The sequence below is a fragment of the Equus caballus genome, chromosome 2, assembly GCF_041296265.1.
Source record: "Equus caballus isolate H_3958 breed thoroughbred chromosome 2, TB-T2T, whole genome shotgun sequence".
In the NCBI taxonomy this organism is placed as follows: domain Eukaryota; kingdom Metazoa; phylum Chordata; class Mammalia; order Perissodactyla; family Equidae; genus Equus; species Equus caballus.
In genome coordinates, this window is record NC_091685.1 from 13,876,045 (window position 1) to 13,903,933 (window position 27,889).

Sequence of the window (27,889 nt, forward strand, 5' to 3'; positions counted from 1 at the left end):
CCAGCAGCCTATCAGGTCCTAATTATTATTACTTTTTAAATTAAACACCAATACCTCTTCCCCTGTTCCACTTGCTTACATATTGCACACTAGTCTTTCATTTTCTTCTTCTTGGCTCTGCAGCTAACAGACCTGGGACGGTCACTGCTCTGTGTGAACTAGGGCAAATGTAACCACATTAAGCCTCAGTTTCTTCACTTGTAAAATGGGGACAGCAATGCCCTCCTCTGTAAAGATTTAACACACTCAATAGTGGCACCAATAAACAATAAGTTCTATTACAGAGAAGCCCTCTTATCCAACGCACTGCTTGATTATCCAAAAGTCCTGTGAAGCAGAATATCACTTTAAAAAGATATATACTTAGCTCAAACATTTTATTTTAACTTAAAATATATAAATGTAGATTCATTCTCCGATTTTTTGATGTAAGGCCAAGGCATATGTCTGCTGACTGGTTTTCCAGATCTTTCCTGCATAAATCACACTCATAATACATTGTCTACAATTCTTGGTTTTAGTGTTTTATAGTGGAACAAGAATTTAAAGAATTAGAGTGCAGATTCCTAGATTGTTGTGATATTTTTCCTCAGTCTTAACCACACATCTTTCAATAGCAATTATTTTAAAAACTCACCTTCGTTTTCAGCTTGGCTTTCATAGAACAATGACAACAAAAACACCTCTCTTTCCAACTTCATAGTGTTGAGTGTACAAAATAGTCAATGAAATTAGGCAATTACAATAACAACTACCACTGGCATAAACAGGCTTAGGAACCAGTACAGCCGAGTCTTGGTGAGAATATGAGCCAACTGGTGGGAGTGGCAGTGAGTGGCCACACCGTGAAAGAGCAAAATCAAGAATAGCCATCAGCTGAGACTATGTTGTAGGCATCAGTTGGGATGTTTCACAAAGGGCATGGAGACTGTGTCAGTTAACCTGTCAAGTAAGTTAAGTGTAAGTTGGTTAAGAGAGCTACTATATTATTATTCTCTTTGTTTCTACCATTGACCCAGTTCTAGGGCCCACCCATCTCCTCAGCCGCTCCCCCTGATGTCAATCATCTCCCAGGTGGGCTTCATTCATTGTCTAGGTTTGCCTCTCAGCCAGCAGGGCACGGAGGAAGACATGGACTCCTCAAGGAACAAAGCCCAAAAGGTTGGAGTAGATTTTAAAATATTAAGTTATTAAAGGGTTCCTTTTGATTTCTGAGATTTCCTTGTCCCCCAAGCTGAGCTAGGAACAGAAATGGAGAGGAAAGTTCCACCTTTCTACGGTGTCCTTTGACAGGGCACAGCACTGTAGCGAGGAAGAAGGTCTGACTTTAATTAGTCAGACCATCACCCTACTAAACTCCACTGAAACCAAAACAAACCAGGCAGTCCCATATGTCATAAGAATTAAAGGCATGGTTCCCACTTCCTAACGATGCTTTTACAGAAACCGTTCCACTGTAAAAGTTTATGATTTGAATTTTTATAGCCGCCAGCAGAGCACATGTTCACTGCCTTAAATTATAACTTAATCACAATAGAAGCTGACTTTCCAGCCCTTTGCAGTCAAGACAAGAGAGGGAAGGGGCCTACAGAACAAATTGCCAGCTATTCCTCCGCCCACCTGCCTCCTCCTCGGTTGTACAGACCCAGGAAAGTGGAGGGACATGAGGAAACACACACCTCACAGCCCAGGAAGACTTAAGTGCTAGAACCTTCCAGAAAGGTCTAGAGACAGGAACATAGTCCTGTCCAGGACTTATCTGGCCTAGTCAGGGCAAAATGAGTGCTGCCAAGGAGTGAGGCAAGAGGAATGAGAGTGAGAAAGGAAAAACCAGCAGGAATCTGCAGGTGTGTTGACCCGACTCCGTCACTCCACTGGTCAGGGGACTCTTTTCCTTAACTGTGGTTGAGCATCCTCTATTGTTAGAGACTTGGCTGACAAAAAGGAGACAAAAGTAAAATGCCCCCAACTCTCCTTAGTTCAATATGGCTAAAACATAACCTGCGAGGAGACTAATAGAAGAAGTTGAACAGAAAGGCTGAGGTCAGATCCTGAAGGGCCTTGGATGCCCCACCAAGATATTTCGATTTTATTATTTAGGCAATAGAGGGTGTAATTTTGAGTATTGAAGTAATATGATGAGATTGCTTTTTATATAGCCTCCGCCTCCAAAGAAGATACACAAATGAAAAGATGCTCAGCATCTTTAGCCATTAGAGAAATGCAAATCAAAACCACAATGAGACACCACTTCACATCCACTAGAATGGCCTTTAAAAAAACAAAAACAGAAACAGAAAATAGCCAAGTATTGGCCAGGATGTGGAGAAATTGGAATCCTCATATACGGCTAACAGGAATGGTAGCTATAAATGATGCAGCCACTACGGAAAACAGTTTGGCAGCTTCTCAAAATGTTAAACACAGAATTATCATATGACCCAGCATTTCCACTCCTAGGTATACATCCAAGAGAATTGAAAACATATGTCCACACAAAAATCCAAAATGTTCATAGCAGCATTATTCATAATAGCCAAAAAGTGGAAACAACCCAAATGTCCATCAATTCATGAATGGATAAGCAATATGTGATACATCCACATGATGGAATATTATTCAGCCATAAAAAGGAATGAAATACTGCTAAGTGCTACAATGTAGATGAACCTCAAAAAAACTATGCTAAGTGAAAGAAGCCAGATACAAAAGGCCACATGTTGTATGATTCCATTTATGTGCAGTGTCCAGAATAGGCAAACTCATAAAGACAGAAGGTAGATTAGTGGTTGCCAAGAGGTGGGGGAAGGGGGAAGCTGGGAAGTACAGGGCTTCTTTTTGGGGTGTTGGCAATGTTCTGGAATTAGATAGTGATGATGGTTGTACAATGCTGTGAATATACTAAAAACTATTGAGTTGTACACTTCAAAATGATTAAAATGATGAATTTCATGCTATGTGAATTTTATCTCAATTAAAAAAAAAGACTGTAGAGGAGCAAGATAAAGAACAGAGAGACTAGCTTAGAAACCTGCTAGAATAGTCTAGGTGAACTATAGTAAGAGAGGGAAAGGGAAACCAGTAAAGATCCGGTGAGGACCTGAACTAGGATAGTAGCAGTAGGGATAGAAAGGAGGAGGTAGATTTAAACACATTTAGGAGTAAAGATAATCAAATCTTGGGGCTGGCCCAGTGGTGTAGTGGTTAAGTTCGTGCATTCTGCTTCGGTGGCCTGTGGTTCGCTGGTTTGGATCTTGGGTGCAGACCTACACACTGCTCGTCAAGCCATGCTGTGGCAGTGTCCCACATACAAAATAGAGGAAAATCGACACAGATGTTTGCTCAGGGACAATCTTCCTCAAGCAAAAAAGGGGAAGATTGGCAATAGATGTTAGCTCAGAGCCAAGCTTCCTCACTAAGAAAAAAAAAATCAAATCTTGGTGTTTAATGTGAGGAGTTTGGTTGACTAGACAGGTGATGCTACCATTAACCAGAATAGGGAACATAAAAGGAAGAGGAGTGGATTAGAAGGAAAGGATGATGAGTTCTTTTTTAGACATGATAACCGTGAGGTGCTTACAAGAGCTTATAGGTGCCTCATTCATTAAACCAGTATTTAATGATTACCCACTAGGTGACCGGTGAGAATATCCAATAGGAGGTTGGAGACACATTTTTGGAGTTTAGCAGACAGTTCTAAGATGGACATAGATATCTTGGGATTAATAACATAGGGAGAGAGAGGATTATTTAGGGAAAATGTGTAGAGGAGAAATGAAGAAGACAAGGCAATCCTTGAGGGTTAGGATCCCTCAAAGGAGACAAAGAAAAAGCAGTTAGAGAGGCAGGAAATGCAGAGTTCAAGGAAATAGAGAGTTTGAAAAGGAAGGCAACAATGTCGGCAACACTAAGGAGAGGTCTGGTAAAATAAAGGCTGAAAAGTATCCACTGGATTTGGTAGTTAGGAAGCCTTATTGGCATCACTTATCAGTAGTGCAGTGATGGAGGTCAACACTGGACTACAAAGCGTGGGGAATGACGAGAGGTAAGGAAGTGGAGACAGTCATTCTCTCAACAAACGTCTAGTGAACGCCTGCTATATGCTGAGCCATGATAGGGAGGAAATCCTTCTGGGAGGTTTGGAAATAATTGGAAGGAAAGAAATAGAATAGTAAACAGAGGAGGACACAGGGCATGGAGGAAAAAAATGGGAGAGCTGGAAGGATAGGCGGGTGTAGTTAGAAAGTGAGAGAAGTTTGAGGTTGATGAGTTCTGAGTGATAAGGTTCACGATGTGGCCATGGGACCAGACAGTGAAGCGGAGTGGCGATAAATGCCTTTAGAAATTAATAGGCCAGGAAACTACAGATGTAAGGTACTGGATCATTCCATCCAACAAATGAGCAGTGGGGAGAGTCGGAAACAGACAAATGACAGAAGTAAGAAGGAATAGACAACAGAACAGTGGAAGACCAAGAAGGGGGAGTTCTGTTTATCCTTTTCCTCCCCCTTTGTTACAAATAAACAAACCTGTATATTCTGCTGCCAGCTGCATAGTAGATTCGCCATAAGTAAATGTTGCTGACTGGCTGACGTGTCCTCGCAAAAGCATCTCATATTTGGCAATTTCTAAACTGAACTCTGATAGTTCCTCCTAATGGTAGTTCTCTTCCATTGTTTTCTGTGTCAGCGAATGGCACCATCGCACATCCAGTTAGGAAATGTTATTGACATATTTCTTCTGATCTGTCACTCTTCACTAATCCATCATCAAGTCTTGTCAATTTTACTTCCTAAACCTCTTTCAGACTTGTCCTGTTTGCTCCACCTTCAACACTCTAATCTAAGCAACCATCCTCTCTCATCTATTGCATCTGCTTCCTAACTCACCTGTGCACATCAGCTTTCGCCTCCCTCCAAACCAGTTTCAAAACGTGAATCTGATCTAGGCACTCGCTCCCTTCCTCTCCATCCCCAAACCCTCTGAGGGCTTTCCATTACTCTTTAGGCTATGATTGAACTCCTTAAGGTCAGACTCTTGTCTCCTCAGCCTGACCTCATACCACACATTCATCACCATTTCCAGTCTTTCCCATCCTAGGCCTTGTCATGAGCCCTCCTGACAGGGTCTTTGCACATGTTCTGTCTAGTATGTTTCCTCTCTCCTTATTTCCTGGTTAAACTCTCATTCATCCTAATCAGCTCAACTTCCCTAAAATCCCTGACTGGGTCATATCATACCCTTAGGCTTTCATAGCCTGCCACAGTTGCAATTTTACATTTGTTTGAATAAACATTTGATTAATGTCTGACTCCATGAGGACAGGGGCTGTGCTTGACACACAGAAGTGACAAATCTGGGACTGTGTCCCAAGAGACAATGTATTAGGTGGGAAGTCTGAAACATGAGCTCCAAGAGCACTTCCATTTCTGAGATTTTGTGCTCTCTAGGTGAACTTTCATTATTTTTTTTGTTTGTTTGTTTTGGAGGAAGATTAGCCCTCAGCTAACTACTGCCAGTCCTCCTCTTTTTGCTGAGGAAGCCTGGCTCTGAGCTAACATCCGTGCCCATCTTCCTCTACTTTATACGTGGGACGCCTACCACAGCATGGCTGCCAAGCAGTGCCATGTCCGCATCCGGGATCCGAACCAGCGAACCCCGGGCCGCCGAGAAGCGGAACGTGCGAACTTAACCGCTGCGCCACCGGGCCGGCCCCGAACTTTCATTATTTTCCTTCTCCTTCTTTCCCTAGGCCTTGTCAACATCCCTCTATTGGGTACCATAAGGAATTAAAGACCCTAAAAATTGGAAAGAATTAGTTCCTTCAGACACTAGAAATCTTTCCTTTGTCAGATGCTTGAAAGAAACCCCTCAACAACAACCTTAATAATCAGTCACATAGTTCCTACTTAAACACACCTAATAACAGGGCTCATTTCTTCTCTGAAGGATTCCTATTGACTTTTCTTTTCTTTTCTTTAATAATGTATGAGTTAAGCATCTTTTTCATATAATTATAGGCCATTTCTAATTCTTTCTAAAACTAGTGCTTATATCCCTTACCTACTTCTCCCTCTGTTTTAATTTAACTGATTTATAAACTCTGTAGATCAAGGAAATTTACCCTTTGCTATATTAAGCTGCAAATATGTTTTCCAGTTTGTTGAACTTCTCATATTGTTTCTGTCATCTAAACAATTCTAGTCTATGTGGAACAAAACTTAAAAGATGCAAAAGAATACACAATGGCAAAGAAATCTTCCTCTCACCCTTGTTCTCCAGCTCAACTCCCCTCCCAAAGGCAAGTGCTATTAATGTTTCTTATATAGCTTTCCAGAGCTTGCCTGAGCAATAACACCACATATGTATATGTTTTTCTTCCTCCAACACACACAAAAGGTAACAGTGTACTCCGGGTTCTGCATCTTGCCTTTTCACTTACAACACAGGATACATTGGAGACCTTCTCATATCGGTACATAAAGAGCTGACAGATACTGCCAACTGCCCTCGTAGAGGTTGAACCAATTTACACTCCCATCAGCAATACACGTGAATGTCTTTTCCTACACCCTTCATGTGTAGTGTTAAAATCTTTTTTGATCTCTGCCAACCTGATAGGTAAAAAGTGGTATACGCATCAAAGAGTGAAGTTGAGCATCTTTTCATATATTTAAAGTGCTTATGGCCATTTAAAACTTTGTATGGTTTCTAGACCTTTCCATTTTTGAAGAATTAGGATTAGGAAGGATTATTGTGATTACGGGAGAAAGAACCTTTAGTTAATCTAGATCTAGTACCCTGCTTTTCTACTGGCGTAGCAGTGGGAGGGTTTGAGCTTTATCCCTATTTTTATCAGCAACACATCTGTAACTAAGGGTAAATTACGGTAGCGTAGAAAGAGTTTAGGCTTTAAGGTCATACAGACTTAAATTGGAATCCTGTCTTCCTTCTTTCCACCTTCACTTATTGAAGTTTTAGTATGTGTCAGGCTCAGAGCAGGATGCCAGAGATTCAAAGATAAACAAAACACAGTTCTTGCCATTCAGAAACTCTCAGTATAATGAAGGAGCAAGGCACATAAACCAGTAAGCGTGACGCAAAATAGATAACAATAATGATGATGCTGATGCTGATGAGATACTGATAATAGCTGGCAGCTCCGTGGATGATGAATTAGGAAAGGACAAAACCAGAGACAAGGAGCACAGTTAACAGACTGTAGCAGCAATCCAGGCAAGCAATTCAGTGAGAATGTAGAAGAGGAATCAGATTCTAGATAAAATGAAGCAAAATAAGTAAGACTTTGTAATTTTGGTAAAAGCAGGGAATGAGAAGAGACTGTAGGGGCTGGCCAGGTGGAGCAGTGGTTAAGTTTGCACATTCCACTTCAGCGACCCAGGGTTCACCGGTTTGGATTCCAGGTGTGGACACGGCACCGCTTGTGAGGCCATGCTGTGGTAGGCATCCCACATATAAAGTAGAGGAAGATGGGCACAGACGTTAGCTCAGGGCCAGTCTTCCTCAGCAAAAAGAGGAGGATTGGCAGCAGATGTTAGCTCAGGGCTAATATTCCTCAAAAAAAGAAAAAAGGGAATAGAGTGTAGTGGGTTGAGGACTGAGAGGTGATGAAATCTCTTTCTCTGATATGACAGCTCTTTTGTCATATCAGATGCTTGCTCATCAAATACTCACTCCTTCCTTTCCTCCACTGCTGTCTTCCCTGCCCCAGTGATGCTGCCTTGCCCATATCTCTTGCTTCGTCTTCAAAGCAGGGTGGAATGATTTTCCGACCCTTGAATTTGGGCTTGGTTATTGACGTGTTTCATCCAGTGGAATGTTAGCAACATAATGCAAGTAGAGGCTTGAAATGTGCTTACACGGTTGGCCTTGGTCCTTGGGCTCCTGCCTTTCACCACTAGAACATGCCTCTGGTGGGTGCTGGTTCAAGGAGGATAAAGGATACATGGAGCACATCTGGACCTAACCTACAGCTTGGAGCCAAGCCCAGCTAAGCCCAGCCTAGATCAGCTAACCCTCAGCTAATCCACATATCTGTGCATTCAAGAAATAAATATTCACTGCCCTATGGCTCTGAGTCTTAAGTAGGTTTGTTATGCAATGTTGTTGTGGCAGGAGCTGCTAATATGGGTCTCCAACACAGATATCTCTTCTCTAGTCTAAACATCCCCACTTCCTTCAACCAGTCATCATTATACGCCTTCTCCTTTCTCATTTCTGCCAAACTTCTTAGCAAAACACACCAAATGGGACGAATTAGGAGGCACTTCCCAAAAGAGTCATCAAATTAGAATTCTGCATGCACGCAGCCCTCTTCCCTTCGACTCTCCCTCCATTCTAGAGCCAGCCAAGTGGCAAAGGAAGAAGGAATCTGTCCCTGGAGCCTGGGCTCAGAGAGACTTATTTTTTTTTTCTGCTTTATCTCCCAAACTCCCCCTGTACACAGTTGTATATCTTAGTTGCAGGCCCTTCTAGTTGTGGGATGTGGGACGCCGCCTCAACATGGCCTGATGAGTGGTGCCACGTCTGCGCCCAGGATCCGAACCCTGGGCCACCGCAGCGGAGCGCGCAAACTTAACCACTCGGCCACGGAGCCGGCCCCTCAGAGAGACTTAGAATTAAGAGGCTCAGTAAGATTAAAACTCAAGCTCCATGAGTGAATCAGAAGGGAGTGGTCCTCAGCTCCTGGTTAATTCTAGAAACCCAACTTATTCTATAAACCAAAAAAGAAGGTCAGGAGCCATCTAAAATGTCTACGAGGAAACCAGCCATACACCAATAGTCTATCGTCGGGGCTCAAAGATGATACTGCTTCACATCCAAACCACCGAAAGCCAGGAAGGTCAAGGAGGATATGGGGCAGATGCGCGTTTTGTGGTCTTTGGAGCTTAGCACGGACAACTCTGAGGGCCCTCTTAAAAAAAAAAACAAAAAACAAAATCACAAGTGTAAAATTCAGTTCAAAAATGAGTATTTATTTAGAATGACAAATGGATAGCACAACAAATCACAAAATTTTAGAAGTTGAGGAAAACCATAAACATCACAAAAACTTTTTAATAACATAATTTTTAAATTAATTGATACACCCGTAAGGGTATATTTCCTACAATTTTTAGGCTGTAGACTCTTTGACTGACTCTCTATGAATAATTTGTAAGTATCATTTTCTATAAAGAAAATAGAAATATAATTCAGCCTTTCTTCTACTATTGTTGATCAAACTTTGTTTATTGATAATTTAGAGAAGTTTCTTTCAACTTCAAAACTCCCCACTAGTATTGTTATGTAATTTTTTAAGAATTATTGTGAAATTTGGGGAAACATCTATCAAATTTCTTTCATGTGGGAGTTGTAAGACTTCAGGGCATTTCAAATTTTCCCTAATACTCTTGGACTTTATTGACACTCTTTTACCCATTTATTATTGATGTCCTATTTATAGTGGCATATTAAGAGTTTTATGTTATCTTTGGTTCCATCAATATTTTGGGGACGTGTAGAATATATGACTTCACATAAGAATGCACTCATTATTTGTAGCATTGCTACAGGTTTATGCCCTATAAACACAGGAATTTTAACAAACTCCATCTCATGTGATTCCTATTAAAACAAAGAAAAAATATATGCAACACATTTATCACTGTATATACTGCATTAAGAAGTATATTCCTGATAGGCGAGAGGTTCTGTTTTGACCAGACATCAACAAGAACCAAAATTTCCACTTACAATTTTATGTATGTGATGACTAGTTTCTGGATCCATACATTTTAAGCCTCGCTTCTCTTCCTTTGCGGGCGCCACGGGGCGCAGTCACGTCCCCGACAAGCTCTGGCCATGCACTTCCATGCCCCGACCCTCGGTGAGTTGGCAGAGGGGCAGGAGCAGTACCCCTGAGAGCTGTCTCTACACCAGGACAGCCAGCAGCCAGGGCTAAGTTAACTCTGCACAGAGGACATTGCGAACCACATAAATAGGTCCCATTAAATCCAAATAAATATATTCCCAGCTCAACTGCCCCTGAACCAGGTCCCCAAAATACCCTTAGCTACTCCAGAGCCCCTCCACGGGGGGGAAGTATGAAGTTACAGTGGAAACAGTGGTCTTATTCAACTTTGATTAAGCTATTTTATTTTTACAAATTTTGTGAATATGACTATGTGAAATATTGCTAAGACCTCTCTCAGGATTTTGAAAGGAGTCCATGCAAGTAAGGGGCCCTTAAGTTTAAATTTCATTGGCTTCATAGAAAATCCACCTTTGGAAGGATAAAGATCTCAGCTTTTTCTTGATCCATGCACCATCAACAGACAGCATTACTTGTTTTTTTCCCTATTAAGCAAATATGTATTAGTACTGACTATGTGTCAGGTGCTGGAGATATGATAGAACTAACATGAATACAGTCCCTGCCCTCATGAGCTTATGCTTCAGTTGAGAGATAGACATCAGTCAAATAAAGAGCCATACTTTAGATCAATGTCACAGGAATGTTTCTTTTGAGGTTATGCCTGTTATGCCCCAACCAAACCGATTATTGGAATTGGCTGGCATGAGAGGGGAAGGCCAGGAAAGCAAGGGGCCACTTGCGGGGAGACCTCTCGGGAGCAGCTCTTCTCTGACGTTGTGCTTCTCCGTGGGCTCAGAGTCCGGCCACTGGGCTCCACACCCGCCCCAATCAGCTCGGCACTTCCAGTCAGTCTATGCCTCTGGCTCATCAGGCTTAGAATCGCTGGGCCCTTGAGGCTGGAGAAGGCTAACTCAGCAGGGCTTCTTCAGCAGGGGATCCCAGGTCCCAAAGCTCGGCAGAGGAAACCCTGGATGCTGGGCCAAGGAAGCTGAAGGAGGACCCTGCAGTGAGAACTGGTTAGCTGCACTAACTACTCACCCCAAGTGAAAATGGGAAAATGTGAATTTCCTCACTGACCATCACCAGGAAGTTCTGATCTCCCATTATATCCTGCCCTTCTTTCCTACCCTCCACAGAGGCAGCCTACTGACATCTATTTTATCTTCTTTTTTCAGCCAAGCATCTTGAAATAGTTATCTACACTCATTATTTCCACTTCTCACCTCCAATTTACTACTAATCCACACAAGTCTAGCTTCTGCCACTGAAACTCAGACACCAAGAGTTACAAGTGCTGTTGCTGCCCTGTCTGTATCCCCGCCCTTACTATTCGAGAGCCCACCGGACTCCCACCTGCCGGTGCCTGCATTCATTTGCTTTCTTGCACAAGTGGGTCTGCTTTGCTCCCAAGCAGCAGGCTGGAAATGTCAGCGAATTAATGCCCCCTACAAGCAGCCCTCAACCAATGACCTGCAAGAGTTGGTATCTAAATACCCCGGCTCCCTCACCCCTTGAGAGGGGTAACTATGAGCTGAGTGTTCTGTGCTGACTTCCAGAGCTTTCCCAATGGGATTTAGTTCTAATTGCCCACAGTGGTTGCTGGTTGCACTCTTAGCTACTCCCCGGCCCTGTTTCACTCTCTCACCTCCCAGTGTTCCTTCATTTTCCAAATAAACTAATCCTTGTCTCAGGGTTTGCTTCTAGGGAAACTCAAACCTAGCACCAAGATCACCAATGACATCCTAATTATTTCAGTCCTAATTAATTAGTCAGTTAACAAATACGCATTGAGTACCTAAGTGTCAGGCACTGTCTAATCTTACCTCACCTCTTTGTTACATTTGATACAGGTAATCACTCCTTCTGGAAGCCCTCTTTCCTTGGATTCGGGCTTCTATGCATGTACAGATCCCCTCTTTCACGGGCAGCTCCTGCTCCACCTACTTCTTACATAGTGACGTTCCACAGGGGTCTTAGCTCAGCCATTGCTCTTTCCACTCGACACGCCCTTTTTTGGCGATGTGATCTATTTGCAGGGGGTCAAATCCCACTTATTTGTTGACCATTTCCAAATCTCTTTATCTACTTTTACTCTCTCTCCTGGGTTCCAGACTTTTATGCTCAACTGCCTATTGGACATTTCTATTTGGAAGCTTCAAAGTCATCTCAAATTCAATATACGCAACGTGTGTGGCGTTATTGGATGGGTTCTGTGTAAGGACAAGTATGCAAGGAAACGGGGTAGAAGATATTAGCAAGAGAGCAGTTAAAAGTGATAGATCATGGAATCCAGGCTCCACAGGGAGGGGAATGATTCCAAGAGGGGGCCGAGAGATTGGGGAGAAAATGGAAGAGTCAAAGGCAGTGCTGACGTACCCAATAGATACACTTATTCTCAGAGCACCAGCAAAGCCAAGAGAACTCCTGCAACATATTTGGGGAAAGAATTAAAAAAAAAAAATAGCACTGAAATAATCACCCTGGGAAAAGTCAGAACTTTATTGGACTTCCTTATAATTATTTTACAAGTTAGTCTTGTTTATATTTTAAATTCCATAGGGGAGCATTCTCTTTTTTGGTGCTTAGGACGACTATAGGTCTGGCCTGAGACTAGGAAGCTGACGAGATTAAAACATAGCTATAATAGGAGCAAGGGAGAGAGGATGCTGAAAGGATAGAGGTTGTCATCCAAGAGTAGACGCTTTCTTAACTGACCTCTTCGGTACTGACCTCCTGAGTTCACCAGAACTTTCCATTCCCACTGTAATACATACCGGTTAACGGCCACAGCACCCTGAATGTCCCTGGCTAGTAGGCGACTCTCTGGCATGCCCACGTCTACGCCCGCCAGTTGAGTAGTAAGTCATTACGAGTGTTCATGCCAATGGTAATAGTTACTGTATTGCCACAATTTAATTAAATAGTATATAAACCAATAGTGCAAAAAGAGAGTTGTTTTTTCTAAGAACAGTAAACCAAAGGCTTCGGAAAGTCTCAATAAAGGTAAATCTCTTTTTACAATGCTGTTGAATTGGGTGTTGGGTGAGACAACTGGAAAATAGCATCTATTGAATTTTTACTATGTCAGGCACTATATTAGGTCTTTATATAAAAGGGTGCTATTGGACCCTCACAATAACTCTCTGAAGTGGGTATTAAGGAAACTGAGGCACAAAGAAGCTGAGCAACTTGCCCGAGTTCAGAAGTGCTGCGTGCTGGATTTGAACCCAGGCAGTGGGGCCTGGGGGACTGTGCTCTGAACCATTATGTAAAAAAACCTGAAAAATGCATAATAATGGAGTTTGCACTGAGTTATTTTACAAGAAATATTTATGTTTCTCGTTCTACGTTAGAGAAGCTGAAGCTTTGGGGCCAGCCCAGTGGTGCAGTGGTTAAGTTCGCACATTCAGCTTCGGCGGCCCGGGGTTCGCCGGTTCGGATCCCGGGTGCGGACATGGCACCGCTTGGCAAGCCATGCTGTGGTAGGTGTCCCACATATAAAGTAGAGGAAGATGGGCACGGATGTTAACTCAGGGCCAGTCTTCCTTAGCAAAAGAGGAGGATTGGCAGCAGATGTTAGCTCAGGGCTAATCTTCCTCAAAAAAAATAAAAAAGCAAAGAAGCTGAAGCTGAAATCCACAGATGATTCAATATGGGTGTGGTCTGTCAAGGATCAAGGACTCTGTGCTTATGGACAGGCCTTGGCCCTCTACCTGAAGATTAGCAAGTGGCTGTGTATTTATTTGTTCTAAATTAGAATAAAATGTTGAAATTATATACATGGCACTTTTTAAGACTTCCCACTTAACTGATTTTGATTAATCAACTGAGTAGCAATGCTGAATGAGTAGGACTTCTCTGTTTTAAAATTTAAAATTTCAGAGATGGAATAGCAATACATAAAGAATCAGTTATCTTTGTAAAACACAGATCTGAAAAGAATACTCTCTTGCTTAAAAACCTCTCATTTCCATCACCTTCTCCCCCCATCCCAACCAGGAAAAATATCCAAAGTTACAAACAGGATCCCGCTTACCTTTACGATCTCATTTTCAGCCAGTCCACTTACTTGTATTTCTAGTCATGTGCCAATGACTTCGTGCCCATTCATGGTTCTGTATCTTTGCACGTGTTATTGTCTTTGCCTGGAATTCTCTTTACTACCTCCTCTGATTGGAGAAATCTTACCCGTAATTATTCTTCATTCATTTATTCAACAAATAAGTCTGGACATCTATTTGAATAATGAACAATATATATAATATGTATGTCCTTATTGAAATGTTATAAGCTGTTCTTTTCCTTCAAAGCATTTATCACAATGTACCATTTGCTATTTATTTTTGTGTTCATTTGTTTGGTATTGGAGGGAAGGAGGAGAGGAAGAGGGGAAAGGAGGGAAACCACAGGTTGTCGTGAGAGTACGTGTGGCTTGTAGGAAAAGGGAAATGGTAGGGAAAACTCTGAGGAATTAATTTTGGAGCTGAGGTCTGAAAAGTGGGACTAACTGGGCAAAGTGGGCTGGAGGGCGGGGTGGGTAGGGGCAGAGATGGGGTGGGAGGACATGCGTTCCAGATCAAGGGAACAGCAGGTGCCAAGACCCTGAGGCAGAAGGAGGGGGGACATGTTTAAGAAACTGAAAGAAGGCCAGGGTGGCAGGATTGCAGAGCATGACGGAGACTGCAGGGGGATGAGGGGGATGAGGGCCCGATCCCTCGGGGCCCCACAGGCCATGCTAATATAACTAGGATCTTTCTCAGAGAAGCCATGGGTGACCCTAAGCAAAGGAATAATGTTTTCAGGTTTGTGATTTAAAAAAATCTTTCTGGCTGCCTTGTAGAAAACAGGTTGGGGCTGTGGCAAGTGTCACTTAAGCCTTCCTCGGTCCCCCGCAGAGTCAGTGCTTTCTCCCATGTGCTCCCACCAAAATCTAGGAAGCTTCCTGAGGGCAGGACCGTGGTCTGTTTTGTTCACTGCTGTATCCCCGGTGCCTAAAACAGCACCCAGCACTTAGTAGCTTCCTGATTTAAGGTGACTTAAATAATGCAACTTTATTGTGCGATTTCTCACACTACACTGTAATTATCTTCTTATATAGGACCTCGGCTCCATGGGCTTTCCTGTGCTCTGAGAGGTAGATGATCTTTTTGTAAAGGGGGAACCGAAGTCCTACTTAATGCAATGTTAAAGCTGTGAATGAAAATCATATAATCTGAAGAGAGAAGACATTTGTCCTGCCACCTGGTTTTTTCTCCCCCATCCCAACATTTAGGCTCCTACAGCATGTAGTAACTGGACTGCATTATAGGAGCTTTGGACAACAGATTCAGCAGTGGAAAGGAGCTTCCTCCTCTCCTAAATGAGACAGCTCCAGAGATGAAGGGTAACTGTCTTGGCTTGGATTACCCAATAGCCATCACTCTTTCTTCCCCACTGAGGTCTTAGGGCCTTTCTCCAATTCAACAGAGTCCTTATTCTTATCCTGGGAACATGACACTTGCACAATGTTTTCACTAGAATCAGAAGATCCCAAGGCTAGAAAGGTTCTTCAAGGTCATTTAATCTACCCTCACCCTCACTCCAAAGCTTAAACACCCTCAGTATCACTCCTTGCTCGCCACTTGGCTGTCTGGCCTCAGGGTGTCCCTAGACAAGCTCAGGTGTCAATCAGGGACAGATGGCAGGAGCTGGAGCTAGAGAACTCAGAAGTCATCATTGATATTCACTAGGTTTTCAATGTTTATTCCCAAAAGTTTGTGTTATATTCATAGCTTTCTGATTGGCTGATTCTCTGTCTCCATTGCCAACTCCTCTGCTTACCCCAGACCTTTAAATTAGTTTTCAGGATTCTTTTTCCCTCTCAACTTATTCATCTTTCCATATTGTTTCACTGTCTCCAGTTCATTCATTTGCAGTTCTAACAAACCTCTATTTCTTGCAACCAACTTAAAATATCAAGCTCTTTAATTAACTAATTAAACATTTATTGAATACCTACTACATTTTCCATCCCACAAATTTCTCTTTCCTTTGATAATACCATGAGCCCCCAGACTCTTACAGCAGCCTCACGGCTGACCCCATCTCCAGCCTCCCTCCTTTTCCCAAACCCCAATCCTGTCTCAAAAATCACTGGAATACAATCATTCCCCTTTTCCAAAGCCCACAATGGCTCATCTCTCTACTCACATCAAACCTTGGAACAATGGGCCTTCAGGATCTGTGTTTGTGGTTCCTGGACCACCTCCCCTACCCTATTGCCCTCAAGGCCAGTGCTCTTTGTAAGCCTCCATGACATCATGACTGTCCATTAAGCTATTATAGGGTAGCACTTCCCTCTCCCCTCTTATGTATCATTTTGTTTCATTTCTTTCTTCCCCTTCTTCTGCTCTCCTTTTTTGTCTTTCCTTTTCCTCCTCTCCCTCCTATTAGCCCCACGGATGTCTCACTTGGGAAAACTTAATATCATCTTGCTCAACCATTTCCCAAGTCTTGTCACTGAGGCACCCTCCCTGGCATTTTATGCTTGAGGCATTGTGGTGTGCCCTATGCCCTTGCTAAGCGAATCTGCATGAGGAGATCAAACTCACATTCTACAAAAAGAGATTTGACAGAAGCAAAGGAAAGAACAAAACAAATAGAAATCCAGTAAACAGAGAATGATAGGAAAATGATTTGGCAATTTCTTATAAAGTCAAACATATACTTACCATACGACTGAGAAATTCCACTCCTAGGTATTTACTCAAGAAAAATGAAAACTTACGTTTACAGAAAAACCTATTTGCAAATGTTTATAGTGGCTTTATTCATAACTGCCCCAACCTGGAAACAACCAGAATATCCTTCAACTGGTAAATGGTTAAACAAACTGTGGTATGTCCATGTAATGGAATATTACTCAGAAATAAAAAAAGAATAAACTATTGAAACAGGAAACAAGATGCCAGGAACTGAGGATCACAGGAAAGGCTGACTACAAACGGGAAGGAGGGAATTCCTGAGTGGGGTAGAATTCCTCTATAACCTGATTGTGCTGTTGGTTACATGATTGTATGCATTTGCCAAAACTCACAGAACTGGACACTTTAAAAAAATAAACCCACCAAAATAAAAGAATTAATAAAGACAGGTGCAGAAACAAACAAAAACCAATAAACTTGATTAATCGTACAAAAAAACTGGCTCTTTAAAGCACACCAACACAGCAATAAAATAGATAAACCTTTAGCAAACCCAAATGAGAATAAAAGAGAAAACACACAGGTAAACACTATTGGAAATAAAAAAGAGGATTTAATTTTTGACAAAGAAAACCTAAAAATTGCAATTGAAACTTAACTTTATACTTAAAAAATTAAAATCTACATTAAATTGCATGATTTTCTAGGTAAATATAAATGTACAAATTGACTCAGGAAGAGATCTAAAACCTGAGTAGGCTAATAACTGTGGGGGAAATTGAAATAGTAGGCAAAGATATACCATTCCCAAAAACCATCAGTTCCAAATAATTTATAGATGAGTTCCACCTTCAAGACATAAATAACTTCTGTGTTGTTTATATTAGTACAGAAAAAATGGAAAACTTACAACTCATTCTGCTAGACCAGCAGTCCTCAAAGTGTGGTCTAGGGATCCTTGAAGATCCCTGGGGCCCTTTCTGGGAATCCATAAGGTCAAAACTATTTTGATAACAATACTAAGATGTTTTGGCTTTTTCACTCTCGTTCCTTCACACAAGCATACGGTGGAGTTTTTTAGAGACTAATGGAATGCCATGTGATGATGTCATCGCTCTGTCAATTAATGAAATGTGTGCTTATACATTCTCGTGTTTTAAATTTTTGTCCATTTTAATTTCCAATATTGTCAGGAAATTCACATAAACAAGAAGTTCTTTGAGGATCCTCAATAATTTTTCAGATTGCACTCAAAGATTTGCACATGGGTCCTGAGACCAAAAAGTTTGAGAACCATTGTGCTAAACTAATATTACTCCAACATGGAAAACAGACAAGGAAGAAAACCATCAGCTTACTTAAGAACATCAATGCAATTATCTTAAACTTAATTGTTCTTAAAAGAATAATTTTCATGACTAGATAAGATTTACGCAGAAAGGGATGGTTCTATATTAGGATATCTATTAATATAATCCATTTCATTAATAGATTAAAGGACAAAAACATGATAGTCACAAAAAAAGATACTTTAAAAAGTAATATGTTCGGGGGCCAGCCCCGTGGCCTACTGGTTAAGTTTGACACCCTCCACTTCAGTGGCTCGAGTTCAGTTCCTGGGCATGGACCTACACCACTCATCAGCAGCCACGCTGGGGTGGCAACCCACATACAAAATAGAGGAAGACTGGTACAGATGTTAGCTCAGGACAAATCTTCTTCAGCAAAAAAAAAAAAAGGGGGGGGCTATGTTTTAATGTCCATTCTTAATTATACAAAGCAAACAAGCAAACAATCAAATAAAAAAACAAAACAAAAATTTAAAAACTCTTAGTAATTGAAGAAAATTTGTTTAATTTGATAAAGGGCATATCCTATTCTCTCTAAAGTCAGGAACAAGACAAAAGTTGTCTGCTTTCATTGCTATCATTGCAACTACTAACCATGGCACTGGAAGTACTAGCTGGTGCAATAAGACAAGAAAAAGAAATGCAAGTATTACAGAAGCAGGCATAAAACTGTCACAATTTACAAGTGATTTAATTTTCAACTTAGAAAATCTAAGAAGTAACTATAAAAAATCAAAACTAATATTAGATTTTAGTAAAATCTTGATAAAAGATCAACAACAACAATCACTCCTTTTCTTATACACCAATATAACCAACTAGAAAAATGTAATGGAAAATATCTTTCTTATAATAACAAGCAAATTGTAACATACATATGACTAAACTCATCAGTGTGTCCAAGATTTATATGAAGAAATTGTAAACTTTATTGGAAGACATTAAGAGTAGACAAAAATAAATAACGAATACATCATGTTCTTGGATGAGACGCAATTTAAACTATAGACTTAATGAAATTCCAATCAAAAACTTATAGGATATTTTATGGGACTGCGAAAATTTATTCTAAAGTTCACCTGGGAGAGGCAATGTACAAAAGCAGTTAAGAAAATTATGAGAAAGAAAAACAATATGACTCAGAGAAAGGAAAGATAATAAATGGTAAAATACCCAATTTTGGGTCCCATATGGTATAAAAACATCCTATAATGCTACAATAATTGAAACAGCGTGGTACTGGTACAAAAACGGACCAAGAAATCAAGGGAGCAGGATGGAATCCAGAAGGAGACCCAAGTACAATCTAGCATTTCAAATCAGTGGGAAAAAGGTAGACTGTTTAATTTTGTTGGGATGACAGGAAGTCATCTTAGAAAAATACTAGTTACAATCCTAATTTGCACTACTGATAAAACTTAATTTTAATGGTACTAAGGATATAACTTGGACAATAAAACTACAAAGGTATTGAAAGGAAAATCTCCTGGGAGTAGGAATACGCTTCTAAGCAAAACACAAACCCTAGAACTAGCCATAATAGAAAAGACTGACAGATTTTACTACATAAGAAAACCTCTTGTGGGGCCGGCCGTGTGGCTGAGTAGTTAAGTTCACATGCTCCGCTTTGGCGGCTCAGGGTTTTGCCAGTTCGAATCCTGGGCGTGGACATGGCACCACTCATCAGGCCATGCTGAGGCGGCGTCCTACATGCCACAACCAGAAGGACCCACAACTAGGAATGCACAATTATGTACCGGGGGGCTTGGGGAGAGAAAGGAAAAATAAAATCTTTGAAAAAAAAAAGAAAATCTTTTGCATGATGCAAGACAATGTAAATAAAGACAAGCAATAGACTTGGAAAAAATATTTGTAACACATATAACAGAGAAAGAATTAATACCATAATGTAATGATGCAAGCCTTCAAATCAATAAGAAAAAGACAACAATCTAATAGAGAAATAGGCAAATAATATAGACAGGGAATTCACAGAAGAAATACAAATGATCAATAAATATATTAAAGCATGCTTAAACTCACTAGTAACCACAGAAATACAAATCTATAAAAGATTATTGTAGCTTTCTTTTTAATCATTAGATTTGCAAAACTGAAGGCCTGACAACATCCAGCGTTGGTGCGGTGAGGGGAAACGAGCATTCTCATTCACTGTCGGATGGGAGTGTAAACGGACGCAGTCTCTTTGGAGAGTAACCGAACACATTCTAACAAAAATTTAAATTCTCACATCTTTTAACCCAGCACTTCCACGACTAGAAACTTACTTGCAGAAATAATTGCATATGTCCACAAAAACATATGTGCAAAAAGTTCGCTGCAGCATAGCTTGTAACAGCGAAAAATTGGAAAAGCAACTAAAAGGCTTTCACTAGGGAAATAACTAAATAAATTATGATAGCTACAAAATATGGAACAGCAGTTAGAGGTTAAAAGAATAAGGTAATTTTATTATGTATTGACATGGGAAAATTTTAAAGATATATTAAGTGAAAAAAAGCAAGAAGTATGTTTATGGTATGATCCCATTTGTGTAAAAACCTCTATTTTTATCTACATAAATATACACAAATGTACGCATGGATAAATGGGAAAAGGTCTGGATGGGTGCATACTACTCTGTAAACAGCTTTTACCTTTGTGAGGGGAGTAGGATTAAAGAAGTGGAGTACAAGAGACTTTTACTCTGTAATTAGTCTGTACTTTATTATTTTTTTTTTACAGTGAGTATGTATTTCTGTTTATCTGTACATTTTCAAAATCAATAAAAAGAAGAAGAAAAACCCTCTGCAATATCTACAGTAAGAGGTGACGCAGGCTTAAGCGAGAGCATTGGTTTTGCAAGAAGGAAAGGGTCTCTCTTCCAGGCTCTTTTCAACCCACTATGTGCATTTCCATTCTGTGGATCATCTGAAGGCTGCAGCTATGTCTGTATCTGCCTCCACAGACCAGAGACTGGTAAGTATTCATCTCTGTGTCTTCAGTGCCTAGCAACGTGTTTAGCATTCAGCAGATGTTGAATAAGTGTCTGTTGAATGAATCATAATCTCAAAGATAAGAAAAGGGAAGAACATAGTTTTTGGTAACTAATTAGATGAGATGAGGTGAAGGAGAGGGTTGGACTGGATAGTGGCATCTTTACCAAATTAGAAAAATAGGAAGTTTGGGGGAAATTATGACAATAGCTAACATTTAATGATTACTGGCTATGTGCAAGTACTGTGTTAAATGCATTGCCTCCATTATCTCATTGAATCCTAACCTTCTATTCTCTCACACAAGGAAAGAAGAGTTGAGAGACTGTCCCAAGGTCATTCACCCAGTTAGAACGGGAGCTGCAATTCAAACCAACATCCAGACTCCATGCTCTTAACCCCGAGGTGACACTGCCTCTCCAAACATGGAAAGTTCATAAAATCAATTTTGATATGCTGTGATTGAGATGCTGACGGGTTGTTCACTGAGGTAGAGCTATCCAGCGAGTAGCTGGATATCACAAGTCTGCAGTTTCTTAGAGAGGTCAGAGCTGACACAGGGACTGGAAATCGTCTGTGAGAGAGCGGTATCTGGGAGGTCAACATTCAATAATCATTCAACAAGTATTTATTGAGCTCCCGCATAAGCTCCAGGCACATATTATATCAAACATTCTCTTCAAATCCATTTGATTCACAGAATGCTTATTATGTGAAAGTACTGTGACCTGCTATTTTTAACGGTTAGTCATTTCTTTTTCCATGTCTAATGGTCTCTATTACACTGTAAGTATTTTAAAATACTAAATTTCTTTGTATTACCCTTGTTATAAGGCTCAAAACATGTTTGTTGATTGAGTACTTGAGAAAACATTAAGAAATGAGCAGCCATTCACGGAGGCGAGCCTAAGTCTCAGGGAACTGTGTATAGACAGTCTTCATCTCTGTTACTACCTAAAGTCCATAAAAGCAGTCAGGTTTCAAACCAAATAAAAGATTTTTCATCAATGTCATCAAGGTTAGTTGTAGGCATCAGAAAGTTGTAGCTTGAAGCAGCAGGCAGGCTGCCAGAAGACTCCGACCAGGTGGTATTTTCTTTGGCAAATTTAACAAAGTCCAGAGTCTGGCCCTCAGCCTTGCTGGTCCAGAAACTCAATCCTGTCAGAGTTGAGAGAACCCAGGGAGGGTTACACATGTTACTAAGTCATAAAAAAGAAAGTGTAAAACTAGAGTGGCAGTTTATTAATATATGACCAGATATTTGCATCCGCCATCACGTCCCTGTAGCCAAGCGATGTGCAAAGTCAAATTACTAGAAGATGGTATGAGAAACCCAGAATCAGCCACAGGGAGTTAGCAATCGGATTAGGATGTTTAACAGCACCCGACTTGGATAACCTGAGGCAGGGGCAGCACGAAACAGGAACAGAGCAGAGACTTTGGAACCAGATAAACCTGGATGTACACAGAGTGCCCCACTTCCTAGCAGAGTGGCGGTGGGCAAGTCACTCAATCTCTCCAGCCTCCAGTTTTTAAAACGTGAATGATGCCACCTACTTCATGGGCTTATTGTGAGGATTAAATGAGATCATGCATAAAAGGCTAACGCAGCCCCTGTGATGTGATAGGCACTCCATAAATGGCAGCTACATATCCGTCTCCATACCAGGGACACACATGTTAAGAGTTCAAGTCAGCCTTTCAGAATATCCTTTGCTCTGGACAAAACAGGGTAAGCAAGACTGGAGGGGAAAGACCAGTTAGAAGGCAGCTGCCGTAATCCAGAACACAGACACTAGCGGCTTAAAACAGAGATGCAGATGGGGGGCGGACAGGGAGTGGGTGAGAGGTATACAGATTTGAAAGCTATTTAGGAGGTGGGCACTCTGCTGGGTGTTTTACATGATTATTTATTGTCCTGACAGCAACTTATAAAGTAGCCCATCTTTCAGATGAAAGTCAAAGATATTAAACAACTAGCCCAGGATGACACGGCAGAGACTGAGCTGCAATATGGATCGCAGTTGGTGCGACTCCAAAATCTCTCTCTTTTCTACAAATTAAATATACCACCGTACGTATCTAGCTTTTCAACCAAGATGTCAATTGTGAGGAACACAGTAATTTCTTACCACTAATAATTAAAGTATTGAAGTTTAGAGAAATGATTGAGTTTTTAGAAAACGTAGCTTGGAGCAGATCAAGGTTAGCACTGTAATAAATAATGTCACTACTGCTCACTTCCATTATGATATGCTTTCTTGAGGGGGAGACAAAGGGGAGGAGGCAGAGCTCGTGGACCAGAAGTTATACATCACTGTAAGTTTGTCTATGACAGAGTACCATGCACGTGAACTTCATCCATTGAGATGAGTTGAAAGCTTCAGAATGGTTACTCCCAGGAACAGGCACTCTTTTTGAGCAAAGGAAGTCAGCTGGATCATCGACAAGATTGCAGTGTAAACGTGACCAGATCTTCAGATAGCAGACACAGGTACCAACCAAAGGATAATCTGCTAGCACTGAGTTCCTTAGATTTTCATCTTTCCAGTCACGCTCGCATACAAATTATAATCTACTGCAAAAACTTAATTTTTTGGGTGAAGGGCAGTATCATATAACAGATTTGAGCTCCTTTCCCACATGAACTGACAAGTTAGAATTTTCCCACTCTTACTTTTACAGTTTAAATTTTTAACGTAAGCATAAACTTTTTACATTTGTTCTTATAAAATTTTGCTTTGAGTAAGTTTGAGCCTAAAATTTTATCCTTATAAGATGGATGTAAATCAGCTTTCTTTCACTGAAAATTTAATACACATGGCTTCTATATTCCCACTCTAAATATTACTTTAAAGCAACTGTTGTTTTTGCAAGTTTTCATAAGTGATTCATTCATTAGACAAGTACCAGGCCCTCAGCGAATTCACAATCTAATAAGGAAAAAGGCATGTACTCACAATTATAGTAATAACATTAATAACAACTTCTACTCTTTACCACTGCCTGCTCTGTGCCAGACACTGCGCTAGGCCCTGAGAATAATAAGAGGAATCAGAAATGTCCCTATCTTCAAGGGGCTTCCTGCACCTTCGGAGGGTTAATGTACAGTCTGATGGGAGAGGCAGGTATATTAACCAATATGTGCAAGAGATACAGTAATAGTGTCTTTAGTAGAAGGACAAAAGATGGAGAGGTTAATGAGGGATGAGAAGGAGAGTAGGAAAGGCTTCATAGGGGAAGTGATCTGTGAATTGAGTTTAAAAAAGATGAGTAGATTTTCTCCAAATTAAGGGCAGAGGATAAAAGGGCTAACTTTGGCAAAGGTAGATATAAAACAGTTTTATCATTCAAGGAACAGCAAGCAGGTTGGTAGAGATGGAGGTTACAGTAAATAAAGAGGGAGGAGGATTGAGAGGTTCCAGCAAGAGCTGAAGAAGGTTAGGCAGAGGGCAGATGATGAGAGGCCTTACATGCTGTGTTGTCCAGGGGGCCATGGGAGTCATTAAAGGGTTCTAGGTAAGGAAATTACAAGAAGAGGGTTTGTCTTAGAAACACACCTCTGGTAGCTGTGAAGAGGATGGAACAGAAGGGTTTGAGTTTAGAGATAAGGAGATCACTAGATTACATAGGATAGGTTTCTAGGAGGTATTCTTAAGGGGCAATGGTTGACTAGAAGGAGAAATACTAAGCTATGTGAAGAAGTCAGGGAAGAGCAACCCAATAGGAAAACCAGCAAACCCTGAACAGAGACTTCACAAAAGAGCAAAGTCAATGGCTGTAAACATAGGAAAAGGTGCCCTACCTCACCAGTAAGCAGGGAAATGTAAAATATACAGCTGAGAAATCACTGTATATCCACAAGGCTGGAAAACTAAATACCAACTATGGGTGAGAATGTGGAGCACCAAAATCCTCATGCACTGCGGCCAGTGGAACAAACTGGTAGAACCTGCTTGGAAAATCATTTTGCCAATAAAGTTGAAGAAGCACTTACCCTAACATCTGGCACTTCTATGCCCAGATCTCTACCCTAAAGAAACTTGTGCCCTGGACACTGGGATACATATTTTAAAATGCTTAGAGTAGCATTTGTCATAAGAACCAAAAATTGGAAATAACCCAAAATGTATATCACCATTAGAATCGATATATGACTCAGGGTACAGTCATATAGTGGACAATCACACAGCAATAAAAATGAATGAACTCTAGCGACATGCAATCATATGGACGCATCCTACAATCTCAGTGATGAACAGAAGACACAAACAGTACAAAAGACAGGATTTCACCCATATGAATATCCAAACATGCTAAACTAAACTATAGTGTTTAAGGATGCATACATAGGTGATAACATTATAAAAAAAAGTAATACACAGAAATCAAAATACAACGATGTACACCTGAAATTTATAGAATGTTATAAACCAATGTTACCACAGTTTTTAAAAAAACACTGCAAATAAGAATAAGATTTACATATTTGAAAAAGAAAGTAGGAAAATACTCACCAGAAAAGTCAAGATAGCGATTACCCAAGTAAGGGAGGGATGGATTGTGATCAAGGAGAAGTGTACAAGGGGCTTCTAGGATGCTGGAGAGGTTCCGTTTCTTGAGCTGGGTGTGGTTTCATGAGTGTTCACCATATAATTATTTGTTTAACTGTACACATATGTTTTATGTACCTATATAAATGAAAAGCTATTTTGCTGAAAATAAAAAATAAGAAAAGACTTCACAGAGGAGACATATGGGAGTTGAAACATAAAGAATTGATTAGAATTTGTCCCCGCCAATATAAGAAAAAGAGAATTCCATGTCAGGAAAAGAGTATGTCCAAATTCACAAAAGTATGAGAGAACAGAGCATCATGAGGGAAATGGCAATTAATTTAGTCTGACTGAGACAGAAGCTAAGGGAAGGTGAGTGGTGAGAAGAGTCCAGGAAGGGAGGCTGAAGAGTCTTGGATATCTTGTGATAGGAATGAGGAGTATTGGGTAGGAGAATGATATGAAAAGTTTTGCTTGTTAGAGAGATTCTTATCAGCAGTGTATGGAATAAATTGGAAGAGAGAGAACAGTAAAGCCAAAGAATGTTGAGAGCCTATCAGCATAGCTTGGTAAGATATCATGAGAGCATGAACCACGGAGAAAGAAGAGGACAGAAGAGGTACTTAATAAGTAGAATTGTGAGGCCATGGAAATTGATTAAGGCATGAAGGGTGAGGTGATGGAGGGATCCTAAGAGTCTAGTCTGAATACCTATTAGCATGATAAATCAAAACAGGTAATATAGGGAGAGAAGTAGACTTGGTGGGAGAAGGTGGTAAGGTCGTTTTTGGTCTTATTGAGCTGGAAGTGCCTTTACAACATCCAAGAGAAAATGTCCAGAAGGTAGCTAGATCTACACGTACAAAGCTCAGGAGCAGAGTTATTTGGTCTGAACTATGATAAATCTAGGTCTCAAAATTGTTAAATAAGTCAATGTGATTTGAACCACCACCAATTTGAGATGTCTCACTTACCCCTGGGCATGAGAGTAGAATAAGAGGGTCCCTGGATGTGAGGGTAAGAGAGGAAACAGGGATGATTCCTAACTTTTTGGCCAAAGCAACTGAGTAAATGGTGATGCCATTACCTGAGATGGAACAAACTAGGGAAAAAGCAAGATAATTCTAATTGTGTTTGTTTTGAAAGAGGAAAGAGAATCAAGAGCTCTCCTTTAGACTCTGTTTTAGACATTGTACTTGAAGTGTCTTTTAGACATCCAACTGTGTGCAGCTTGGAGGCCAGGTCATGGTCGGAGTTATAATTTTGGGTTCCATTAATATAATGACAGCATTTAAGGATTCCCTGCTTTCCAACCTGGGTCTGGCAGAATGGCCCCCACCAAGAAGGGTGGCAAGAAGAGGACCATTCTGCCATTAACAAGGTAGTGGCATCAACATTTACATGTGCATTCATGAAGTGGGCTTCAAGAAGTGTGCCCCTTGTGCACTCAAAGAGATCTGGAAATTTGCCATGAAGGAGATGGGAACTCCAAATGTGTGCACTGACACCAGGCTCAAGAAAGCTGTCTGGGCCCATACCATATCTATCCATGTATGGTTGTCCAGAAAATGTAAGGAGGACTAAGACTCACTAAACAAGCTCTGCACGTTGGTTACCTGTCCATTACCTCTCCATTACCACTTTCAAAAATCTACAGACAGTCAATCTGGGTGAGAACTAACCACTGACTGTCAAATAAAGTTATAAAACTGAAGGGAAAAAAAGGATTCCCTGATATAATTCTAGGTTGGGGGCTAGTCCTGTGAACTACACTATGTACTTATCCATCTTAAAGTACTTACCTCAATGTAATATATTTAGCTGTTTACATATCTGTGTTCTCCACAACTGTAAGCTGCTTGAAGGAGGAAGCTGGGTCCTGTTTACATTGCATTCTTATGACCTAATGGTCCATAGCATATAGTAGGTACTCAATAAATTTGTAGAATGAATGAATGATGAAATGCTGCTTACTTCTCTTATTATCATGTCTTGACTATTCTCTGCACTACTTTCAACAGAGATCACAAACCTTCTCCACATAGTAAGTTTCCAGATGCTACTCCATCGTTTCCTCCACAGTTCACCACAAAGTATCTTGCTTTCTACTTCAAAGGTAGAGGCTACTAGCATCTTCCCCCCCATCAATTAAAAAAAATCTCTTCTTTCACTCTTCTTAGAATCACTGCTCATCTCCAAGGCTAATACTTTCATCTATCATCTTGACTGTATCTCTTGTACTTCTTCCTCAGACTTGCATCCTTCATTATTCCTGTTCTGGATAATCACACATTTCCCCTTCATTCATTCATACTATCTCAGAGAATGTGAAGGTACCATATTCTCCCTAGAAAATATTAGATGTTGGACTTAGGGAAACAGACTGACCCAGAATTTGTCTTCTGATGGTAATGGTCTCTTTAATATC

At 40.7% G+C, this 27,889-nt stretch overlaps 1 protein-coding gene and 1 pseudogene across 9 annotated transcripts in view; one reads left to right on the forward strand and one right to left on the reverse strand.

The window, feature by feature from the left end:
• Window positions 1-27,889, reverse strand: part of RNF220 (ring finger protein 220) — a 218,842-nt gene that overhangs the window by 157,636 nt on the left and 33,317 nt on the right. The window lies entirely within an intron of this gene.
• On the forward strand, window positions 26,790-27,142 carry LOC138923161 (large ribosomal subunit protein eL31-like; annotated as a pseudogene).